At 36.6% G+C, this 12,500-nt stretch overlaps 1 protein-coding gene across 3 annotated transcripts in view; it reads right to left on the bottom strand.

Moving 5' to 3' along the window:
• Positions 1 to 4,378, bottom strand: part of LOC144978820 (uncharacterized) — a 92,394-nt gene extending 88,016 nt beyond the window's left edge. For all 3 annotated transcript variants that reach the window (XM_078925359.1, XM_078925357.1, XM_078925358.1), the window contains exon 1: positions 4,213 to 4,378. The gene's annotated coding sequence lies outside the window, so the exon portion shown is untranslated. The remainder of the gene's footprint in view (positions 1 to 4,212) is intronic.
• Positions 4,379 to 12,500: the final 8,122 nt, after the last annotated feature.

Raw genomic sequence — 12,500 nt, 5'->3', positions numbered from 1 at the left:
ATTTTTAAATATCAATAATAAATATAATGCTGGCACAACATTCGACCTTTAAGACAAATAAAAAGTTGAATCTCATAAGTCTGATCATTCTAACTTTAAATATTCTTGTCGTCATCAGGTTAAACCGACCTGTACTTATTGTCAGGTCTGATAACCCGAATTGTTACGGGCTCTTTGTTGTAATTGAAATAATCGCAAACTAACGCGAAATATCATCCATTATAACAATGTTAAATCAAGCCCATAATTGCATGCTATCAATCCTGTTAATATATACATATTATGTTAACCCGTGTGTTCTATTTATATATTATATTTTTTAAAAAAATTTAAACAGTAAAGTTTAATTTGAACAATTAATCGGTTAACATGATATAATATAGTTTGTCAAAATTCTCAAAGTTCAGACCTTTAAGAAATGTCAGGTTCGATACTTGTTGATAAGTGGAGGATGGTTTTAAATTTTAATCAATTGATATGTAACCTATCGTTTCAAAACAGTTTTATATGTCAGGGTGAATTGGATGGTGAAAATTGAAATTCATCATCATGATCATTGCCTTTTCACCCTGGGTCAGGGTATAGGCCACAGACAAATAGTTTCCATCCTTCTCTATCATCATCATCATCATCATTGCCTTTTCACCCTGGGTCAGGGTATAGGCCACAGTCAAACAGTTTCCATCCTTCTCTCTCCTGAGCTAACTTTTTAAAATCTCATTCCAGGTCTTACCACTTCTCTGTATATCATCGGGTCAGTAGAGTCTTTAGAAAAACCAACAAAACAAGCAAACAAAAAAACCCCCCAACAAATCTTGAGCTTTAATATAGCCCAATATTCAGTAAACGTGCTCCCAATGCTTGACAAGGCATCCCTAGCCAACAGCAACTATGAACATGTAGGACAATCAGACGACCCGTTTTAAGCAATAATATTACAATAATTTTGTCAGACGGAGACAACGTGGTTAACGACCAGGTACTCATTTTACACTTGAGTACGATGAGAGAATGTGAGTAAAGAGCTTTTTCCAAGGACTCAAACCATACGCCGTTCAGATCGGGACTTGAACCCATGACCATCTGATCCAAAGGCAAGTGTCATAGTATGATACCACTAGACCACAAAGCCGCACATGATAGTAATAATTTGAATAAAAAAAAAAACAACACAATTTAATTTCTGAAAATAGATTTCAGTCAACAGCCTTTGTACCAATTAAAGGAAAACAAAATCTGTATGTGCAGCTATGTGCTCTTACGGAATGACACTCGCCTTCAAATCGGAAGGTCCTGGGTTCCAGCATCGGTGCATAGTTGAGTCCTTGGAAAAGGAATTCTACTCACATTCTCTTAACATCAATACAAAGATGGAAACTTTTCGACATATTCTTAGGCGAGACGAGTCAATCCTGCACAAACGGCCATGGAGGAATACTGTCACAGAATGGCAAAAAGTACGCTGGCAGAACACCCACCTCACTCCAACATCACTAAACCAAGATCTTCAACAGTACTACAAACAACACTAGACTCATCACAACACGACCAAACAGCCAGCACCCAGCAAAATCAAGAACCATCTCTTCCAAGACACCTCCATACCAACAAAGACTCTCTCAACTAAATACTGGCACAGGACAGAGAGAAATGGAGAACCATCTCTATAGAAATCGTTAGATCCACTTGAACAAAAACGTTCACGGCAAGTGCCATTAGGACTGCGATGCCTTATTATTATTCTCTTAACATCCGCAGGTGTAAAACTAGTACCTTGCCGTTAACAGCCTTGTTTCTGTCAGAAAAAATTGTAATATTGCCTAACAGGCATCTTGTCTCATTCTACATGTCATTATGTTTTGCTGTTGGACAGGCACCCTTTGTAAAGCATTTTGAGCACTTTAGTGGATATTGATCTATATAAAAGCAAATATTATTTCCTTTATATCGCAGATATTATAGGGCAATCATTGTATCCGGGTAGAAAACAACAGTAGTCTATAATCACATTTTTTCAAATGTGTTTCTTTTCGCTTTGGTTTTTAAAGTTTTTGTTTCGCGTTGGATTTCATTGGTCGATTATCGCTTAATTTTGTTTGTTCATATCTATGGATGTTCTTATTGATAACAGCACAATGTAAATGCAAGCATACTCCAATGGAAATTGTATCAAAATTATAAGTTCTTCATTCATATCAATAAAATATTTTTAAAAAGGGATTATAGTGAATGTCATTCATTTACGAAGTGATTTCAATACAAGTGTTGTCAATATATTTTTGATGCACTGTTATAAAAAAAGAAAATGGATTCTTTGCACATACCGGTCAAAAGCACTCAAGATTCAAATATTTATTTAATTGGAGACTGGTAAAAATGAAAGATCCTGGTAGTCGTTTCTAATTTATTTTTATTATACCTATCAGTATGTGTCATCACTGCCGATAGACAGAAATCAGATCAATTGGACATGGAAAACCGACTGATTTTAATTTATCATATTGCATCAGAGTTGGATGAAGTACACGTATGTGCATATTACTTGATTGATTCGCTTTGATATCCCAAGGTTAATGCCCAGTGGAAACCAAAACAACTGACAACCCATCAAAATATGGAAAGAGTGGACTGCTGTGTTGAAATTCTATAGCTCATTGACAGAGATGAATCAGTTCAAACTGTAAATTACTGTTAAAACATGCCTAAATAGAAGCCTGTGTAGCCTATTAAAAAGATGCGATATGGAGGGTCAACTAAGGATATGAAAAAAATGTGGCTGAAAAAAATCAAGAAATGGACAGGATTGAAGTTGTACAAAGTGATGGAGAATACCAATGATTAAAATGTGTGGCATTGTATTGTGAAGACTGCATTCGTAAGTCCCCGCCCCCCCCCCCCTCCACCCCCATGAATGATGACCATCCAGTCGTGGGAATGAGCGAGTCGAGAGACTGAAACGATGGACAATGAATAAATATTGAGCAAAATGAAACGTGTTTCAGGAACTGAAACTTGCTTTCGAACTCCCCAGCTTCATTTAAGGTATCATACATGTCATTTTAATCTTCAAAATTTTGACATTTCAATGATTTTCAATGCGAACGTCTGAAAATGTCATGTCGATAGAATTAGAAGGATATTGTAGAATAGTCCATCTGAGATAGTCAATTGCCTCCCTTGTATAAGTACTGATATAGAATCATCATTTATCAGGATAAAGGATTGGGAATCACTTGATCCATTTTCAAGTTGAGCCTAGTTTATCAAATTCTTGCCTAAAGCCATTGTCTCAGCTTAATTTCCAAATTTTACGTTACTCTTCGGGATACAATTTCAGTTAGAATTATCACTAGGAACACCATCCTATTTTGGCTGATTTTTTAGATCGACAATTCTTGGCTTTGGAGGTGATGAATTTTACCATTTTATTTATTGCAGATTAGATTCTTGTTCATGGTGACGAATCCATGTTTCATTGTATTTAATGGTTCTGCATAGTGCATAGAACTGATTCATCTCTGTCAGTGAGCTATAGAATTTCAGCACAGCAGTCCACTCTTTCCATATTTTGGTGCCAATCCTCTACACTCCTATTTGTCATGAATATCAAGATTTCACTTTTAAAAAACACTACACACTTCATGTTCATCGCCATGAATAATACATTTCTACAATATACATTTATACGATATTATATATTTGTACAAGGAGTAGCTATTTTACAGTGACATTTTAATCAACGATTAGGCTGGGCTTTCTTTGTCGCATCTCTCTCAATTTAGATATATGGAGATTGCATTGATTCAAGAATTGCTTATTTTTGATTTTTTTTTAAAAATCAGAGTCGACGCAATTTTTGAAGCGATTAAACTGCGCAACGCGAAGAATCGGAGTTCAGTGTTCCCGGCTACAGTCAGTCGAGAGCAATGACTCGTGAAACGTTGTTCATTGAAGTTGAAGTGGTTGTCCAGGCTTCTCGTGGTTTCAACTTTAGGGAATTGTTAATATTTTCAAGACCCCTAAAGTTCATAATTTGACAATGAAAGGGCAGGGACATAAAACGTGTTTTAAAAAAGTAAGTGGGTAAAACTGATACAAGTAAAACAACTTTTGTACTTGTACATTGAGTCAATGAATGAGCGGACACAAAGACTACACACAGTAGTAGTAAGTAGAATCAGAGAAAAATGAAAAAAAAAATAGAATACTCACTGCTTTTTCTTGTGTTTCCCGCGTGAAGCAATGTTTACTGTGCCCCTTAAGGGCAGGATGCCTCATCAATAAACAATACGTAACTGTCAACAATCTTCCAACCTCTTTCGAGTGTAACAACACACATTCAACACACTTCCACACAGATGATTGTTGTCTGGTCTCCAGGAAATGCTGTTTAATAGCACATTGCGCATGCTCGTGACAAAAGCGGGAAATTTACCGGAACGAAGGTTTGTGTGGCTGTTCGATATGCTCAGATTACACCAAATTATTATTTGTAAAACCCGATTTATCACTGATTATTGTTGTGAATACGATGATTAAAATAATCAAAATACAAAAAGTGAATTCCACATCAAATTAAATAAAACATGATATAACCAATAACCTCAATTATATTATTGCTTTATATTTATTTATTTATTTTTTGCCGTGAATTGAAAATCCATACCAGTTTTTTAAACTTGTGGGTTGAAGATATTGTTCGCGTTTATTTTCAATGTTTTAAATTTATCATAATATAACTCACATTTATGCTTGCGTTTATCATTGCCTCATATTTCTATATTCCATCCCTCCTTTCTCTCTCCTCCCAAACCTGCTATTAATTTGAGCCAAGACTTTTCAAATGCCTCACAGTGGACAATTCTGGTCAAAGGGAACTAATCTAGTTTTAAAAGCAGTTTCTTGAAAATTGTAAGATTTATGTACCTTGCTATGTTCGAACCAACACTTCCGAAATAGATAAATAAATAATAAAATTGATAAATAAATAAACAAATAAAAAAATAATAACAAATAATTAGATAAACAAATGAATGATAATGATGATAACATAAAAAAGACAAAATAAAAGATCTGAAAGATAGAAAAAACAAACCACCCCCCCCCCCCCCCCCCCATCCCCCCAAATAGAAAAGAAAAAGAAAGAAAAAAAAACCCAACTAAACTTTTTAAAAAAATAAAATAAAACAAAATAAAACTAAACCAACAACCCTCCCCCCCCCCTCCACCCCCAACAGTACAACATAAACAACAAAGAAAATAAAAACAACATCATAGGACACAAACAAAAATGTACGCCAGGTCTTAGTTTATGATCTTTGGCTTTCCTTCAAATATTTTGGTTCTTTTTTCTTTTTTTTTTCTCCTCTTTTGATTGACCTATAGAGAACATTGTTTTATACGAAAAATATCAACTAAAAAGGATTGCTGAATAATAAATGAATGGTCTTTTTTTTCTTTTTACTCGGTAATCAGAAGGTCTGAGGTTCGATTCCCAGTCGATGTAGATTTAATTCTTTGGGTTGTTTTTTTTCTTTCTCTTGTATTTTTCTTTCTTGCTTTGTCAGGCACTGTTTCATGTAGATACACTATTTTGCTCCCTAATTTTTCATTTTTTGAATTTATCCTCTACAATAATGAGAGTAAGGTACACAAAACTACACACATTCATAATTCTAAAGGAATCAAATCTGTGAGCAGGTTTTAATAGGTTTTAACACTTTAATAAAGAGTGATATATTTTTAAATGGTTCCAATCTCATTGGAAGTGTAAAAGTACTCTGCCAGAAGTTTGGAATCACTTCTCGTGTAGGGCGCCGGGCGGTAATATGTAAGTAAGTACAGTAAGTAAGTAAGTAAGCCTTTCCATTTTCACTCTTTCGCTTCAGGCAGCCCTTACCGTTTTCTAAATAAGAAAGTGTACAATATTTCAATACCGGATTTTTACACCTGATATTAATCACTTATAGGACAGAGAAGACGTGACGTCACACCTTCTGCTCTTCTGGTTCCAAATTCCTTGGAAGTGTGTATGCAACCAGTTCTTTGGAGGACTATTGATGAATAGGTTGTATATTGAGTCAAAAGGCGGCATAACATAATTATTTTAGTAGCAGGATGTAAATGCAGGTTCACAAGTTTTCGGGATGTAAAAGAGTGAAGATAGTTGATCTTTATCACGACCACCATGGGCATATAATTTAGATTTATTAGAAAATAAGACACCATCATTCTGAAACCCAGAAGATCATTTATATAAACTACGTGTTCTGTTCTCTGGAAGAGTTGCTTTACACACTTTCAGTGAGACTGGAATCACACTATTGCTCCCTATTGTAATAGTAGGTACTCAATACTGACGAACATCGGCGCTCAACGGCCACTGATGGTGACAATGAATGAAGATAATTGGCTTTTACACATTTGGCTTTTTGACTGTTCATGCGTGTGCTTATGGAGGACAGGACAGAATGGCGAAGACTTGTAGCTCATGTTGGGCGCCCAAAGGGGGCGGTCTAAATGAAAGTAATGACGTCACTTCCCTCGTAATGACGCATGGCAACTTAGCAACTGGTTCTAAATTATCGGGACAATGGCGGATGCCCTTATGAAATACTTCTCCAACGAGCATAAAAGTGTATCCAGAGGAGAAAAACATTATAAAAATGATCGTGTTTTGACTTTTATACATTCTGATCACATGAGATATGTAAAGTTCTAGCCAGCATGAAGAATAAAAAGTACCTATTTTCTTTGTTTCGAACCAAGCTGCTCGCCGTTGCTGGGCGACGTAACATCAGACTATTGAATCTAATTATCGTATAACTAATTCTTTTTTTTTTAAAGTACACACTTAGCATCGATGGACAGAACGATTATTGAACTTTCCAAATATGCTAATGTTAATAAGAAAAAGTATTTATCCGACATGATTTAGCAGTGGATAGGTAACTCACACTCGAGATTTTATTCTCACCCCCCCCCCCCTGTCTACTGTCTACCCAGCAGTGAATGGGTAGCTTATTCTGTTAGATTTGGCGGAATGTACGTTGCGATAGATTTAGCGTCCTATTCAAAGGATAGCAAGCAATTGCTATTGTCCGTTTCACGTTATAGAAACCGGAATAAAATCAGGCTCCACGGGCTCAGTGGCTCTGAAGGACTACATTTCTCTCTCTAGTTTTTACGTTATTACAAGGACTGCAACACATGCTTGTCATCCTTTTGTAAGGCGTTGACCAATCAAACAGTTCCTTTTACCAGAGTTATTCAGATCCAGTTACGTCGTGCTTAAAACGCTTTACATTGGGCCGTAAGCCAGCAGCAACACTGAACATGCAGGGCTAGACATTTTCGGATAAAGACAACGATAATATCGACCAGCTACTCATTTTACACCTGAGTGCTGTGAGAGAATAGGCTTTTTTCAAGGACTCAAGTTTGTAATAACGAGAGTGGGTCTCGAACTGAAGACCTACCCGTCCAAACGTAGTATCACACCTTAAGACTACAAAATAAAACTGCATAAAATGTCCAACCATGAAAATTGTTTTAACAAGTTGATCTAGATTTGGACTACATGATATTTCAAGGGAAACTATCGCGATCTCTTGGAGGAAAAGTTTATTTCCCTGTTATTTCCCTTTGGAAAGGAAAAAATTGTTCGTTTAAAAGGGGAATGTAAAAGGGAAGAAAAGTCGTGACGTCACTTTTAAGGTTCCAAAATCATTGGAACTGTGTATGTAACCAGCCATCATAAGCTAGCATAACTATTTAAGTAGCAGGATGTATAGATAGTTCGAAGATGACGTCACTCAGTTCTTTGTTATTGTATTTTGCCATCCGCGTTTGTGAGTGATTCTCACTAAACTGTATCAACCAGACTATAAAAGTCCATGGTTACACATAGTTTGGTGTGTTAGTCCGTTATACTTCCGGATGGCAATGTTATGAGCTTCTTAGCGAAGCGCATACTATATATAAGTTAACGATAGCTACGATAAAATGCAAAAACCCAGAAAATTATATTAAGTTGAACTCGATTTGGACCACATGATATTTCAAGGGAAACAATCGCGAACTCTTTGAGGAAAAGTTTATTTCCCTGTTATTTCCCTTTGAAAAGGTACCCGTGCCCTGTTTAAATGGAATGCAATAGGGAAGTAATGTCGTGGCGTCACACCTTCTACTTTTAAGGTTACATACATAGTTCCAATGATTCCAAAGGCTCCACAATATTTGGAAGTGTGTATGTAACCAGCCCTTCAGAGGACTACTATTGAAAAGGTTACAAATTAAATCATAAGCAAGCAAAACTATTTTAGCAGCAGGATGTATAAGGCAGATTCACAGGACGTAAGAGAGCGAGTATGGATGTTCTTATTGTTGCCGACCAGACCAGCATATTATATTTAGCATAGAGATAAGATGACATCACCCTGAAACCAGAAGCTCTATTTACACAAGGTATGTATCCAGTCCTTAAGACTGCTTTTACACTTTCAATGAGATTGGAACACTTTTATTATGACATCACACCTTTGTTCCCTATTGCCACTGAATCTTTAACTTAGTTGTGTCCAAAGATAAAGATTTGCAGAAGATGCTATGCGTTTAGTTAAAAGACTCACAACATCCACCAGCTGGATAAAACGGACCAACACACAAAACTAGAAAATAAAATGCCATCACACTGAAACCAGAAGATCTATTACACAGGCTAAGTATTCAGTCATCAAGACGGGTTTTACACTTCCAATGAGATTTGAATATGTTATTTTACATGACATGTTCCCTTTTGCCACTGAATAAAGATATGAAAAGTGTATGTATCAGACAAGGCAAGAAATAAAAATACGGGACGTACAAGAGCGAGAACGGATGCATCTTTATTGACGACCAGCACATATTATTTAGACTAGAAAATACGATGCCATCCCTCTGACACCAGAAGATGCTGTGCGTTTAGCTAAAGGACTCACGACATCCACCAGCCGGATAAAACGGACCAACACGCACAACTGGAAAATAAAATGCCATCACCCTGAAACCAGAAGATCAGTTACACAAGGTAGATTATGTATCCAGTCCCCAATACTGGATTTACCCTTCCAATGAGATTGGAACAAGTTTTTATGACATCACACCTTTGTTCCCTATTGCAACTGACTCTTTAACTTAGTTGTGTCCAAAGATTCAGATTTGAAAAGTGTATGTGAAACAGTGTCAGAAAAGGCTAGAAATAAAAATACGTATTGACGACCAGCATATATTTAAACTAAGATAAAAAAAAAAAAATAGAAAATAAGATGCCATCACACTGAAACCAGAAGATCGATTACACAGGCTAAGTATTCAGTCCTCATGACTGATTTTACACTTCTAATGAGATTTGAACATGTTTTTGTTTGTTGACATCACACTTGTGTCCCTTCTTGCCACTGATTATGTAACTTAGTTGTGTCCACAGATATGTGTATATTAAAACGTGTCAGTGTCAGACAAAGTAAGAAATAAAAATACAAGAAATAAAAACAAAAACATCTAAGAAGTCAGCCTCTCTTGATTGGGGATCGAACCTCAGACCTCATAATTACTGGTCAGACGTGCTACCAGTACACCACAGAGGTTACCAATAAATAGGGTGGGGTGTTTCAATTAAGACCCCTAAACTTGAGCTTTTATATAGCGCAATATCCACTAAATGTGCTCAAAGCGTTTTACAAAGGGTCCCTGACCAACAGGTAACGTGTCGAACGAGACATGACTCTCCTGTTAGGCGATATTAATTTTTTTTTCCAACAGAGACAACACTGTTGACGGCCAGGTACTCATTTTACACCTGAGTAAGGTGAGAGGAAGTGAATAAAGAGTCTTTTCCAAGGACTCGACTATGTGCCGAGTGAGGCTCGAACCCAGGACCTTCCGATCCGAAAGCGAGTGTCATACCACAAGACCACATTGCCCCTAAATGGCTCTCTCAACTCAATGACTTCTATTGCCCGCACTCCGAGAGTAATTGTGAAAATGCCCGTTGCATAGGCTGCATGCTGCAAACACCATTATTCTAAAGTTTTAGTTACAGATAAAAATACGTGACCAATATCACATTATATTTGTGCGTTTGACCTTTATTTATGGGCCTTAGCCACTTGTCCCAATCCCGACACCCTGTTTTCCAAAAAGGACACCCTGTGTTCCAATCCGGACACCCTGTATTCCTATTAGGACACCATGCATTCCAATTAGGACACCCTGTATTCTAATCCGGACACCCTGTATTCCTATAAGGACACCATGTATTCCAATTAGGAAACTCTGTGTTCCAATTATGACACCCCGTTGTGGCAATTCAGACACCCATTTTGACAATTGAAACAATAAATGCAAAGTGATACTAAGCTGCTAGAAGCTGTGGACTGTAAAAAGTAATAAACAAAAATGAATGTAACAGCTTCAAAAAAAGAACAAAATACCAAACACGGAACGTTTCGGGTTCAAAACCTTCTTTAACCAACCACAACAAAAAAATAAAAATAAAACAAAACAAAAACAAAAACAATAAAGACATAAATACAATACTAAATTCCAGATAGACGACAGAGATAATTTGCCGGTCTTCTCTGTAGAAAAGTCTTGGAAAGTAAACAGGTTTAGTAAAGTAAAGCGTTCGATATGTAAAGCGTTCGATATGGAAAGCGTTCGATATGGAAAGCGTTCGATATGGAAAGCGTTCGATATAGAAAGCGTTCGATATGGAAAGCGTTCGATATGGAAAGCGTTCGATATGTAAAGCGTTCGATATGGAAAGCGTTCGATATGGAAAGCGTTCGATATGTAAAGCGATCGACCTGTAACTAAGGAGTTCCAAATTGAGCGGAATTTTTTTGATTTCAAGGGTGGCATGTCTCTTGATATGTCAAAAAAGAAAAAAGAAAAAGCAATTTTTAGTTTTTGTTTCATCTCGGTGAGATATGGCTTCGCAATGCCCAGGGACTCTTTCACGTTCTTGTTAGTTTCCTTTGCTATCAAGGGAATACGGATTATTTTCCAATAGCATTTCATTTCAAATTCATTAATCTTATTCTTATCGTGATTTTTTTGTGTGTGATTGTCCATGATTCACATCCATATAATGCCATTGGAAATATGCATGTTCTTAATATTATGTTCAATTTAATTTGGATGCTTTCACAAAACACAAACATTCACCACAAGAAGACGAGGACGAAGATGTTAGAGAGAGATGCTCCATTTAATTTTTTGTTGTTGAAAATGTCAATGTGACAAATTAGCTAGCAGGAATTGGTCGATAAAGATCTGAAAACTGTGTAGTATAGGGAATGAGATTTCAAAACAGATTTAAGAGTAGTTCCCCTTTGTTGGAAGTCGCGTCTTGACAACCGACAGACGCCATCGCCATTATTAGTACCAATCATTAGCGGGAAGTTCAGTAAGTTTAGGAAGGGTTTTCTCATCATATTGTATTATTTATCAACATCTTTTATTTTTAATTTGTAGTCTACATCATATTTTGTTAACATTTCAAAATGGAGAAAACTAAAGAAAAGATCTACATTGATTATGATATGCATTTTTGTACAGAAATATGAATAATAAATTTTGTATTCGGAGCGCTTGGCTTGTAGTTGGTTTGTTTATAAATAATTTCTCCGCCATGACGTCCAATCAAGGGACGGTACTCTTCCGCTAATCCCATTCCCTATACAATGTCACACAACTCAAAAGAAAAGAAAAAAAAAAATACAAGAGGAGAAACAATCCAGATAAAGAACTGAACAAGTGTGCATGAAAAAAAATTTATGCCTTTTGCTCCACGATATCATAAGATATCGTCGCCAGGCATTACACGAGGGAATATAGATAACACATCAAACAAGATGTCTGGTGTCAACAGGAATCACCCATGTTGTCACAGTGACCAAATTGGGGGTTAATAATCTTGCTCGAGGTAAAAAAAAAACGAATGTGCCTGAAGCGGGGCTCGAACCCGGGTCATCTGGATCACAGTGCAATGCCTTAACCACTCGGCCACTTCGCCCCCTGTGTGCATGAAAGGTACAAGATAAAGCAAGAAAGAAATATACAAGAAAAAAAATCCCCCAAAAATCAGTCAGCTTCGACTGGGGAAAAAACAAAACAAAACAAAACAAAACAAAACAAAACATGGAACCGTAAGAGTAGAAGGCGTGACGTCACGACTTCTCTACCCCATTTTTAAAGACAACATCCGGTCTGGAAAAAAACCCGGTGAACACTACTAAGAAGACAACTCAAATAATATGGATGGAACGAAATTGACATCACTCAGCTTTTTGTTATTGTTTTTTAGTCAGGCATTTTAATGATTTGTTCACACCGAGGTGCATAGATTTGCAGGTCTGACATCGGAACCCACTTATGGGCCTAGTTTAACACTGTTGTAATGGACAATATTTTGCGTCATTTTTTTTTTTTAGATTTCCATTACAACAGTAAGT

Source organism: Berghia stephanieae, chromosome 8 (genome assembly GCF_034508935.2).
Source record: "Berghia stephanieae isolate SIO BIC M18660-M18661 chromosome 8, UCSD_Bste_1.3, whole genome shotgun sequence".
In the NCBI taxonomy this organism is placed as follows: Eukaryota; Metazoa; Mollusca; class Gastropoda; order Nudibranchia; family Aeolidiidae; genus Berghia; species Berghia stephanieae.
The sequence above is the reverse complement of the archived record's forward strand: the minus strand, read 5'-3'. Positions and strand labels throughout refer to the sequence as shown.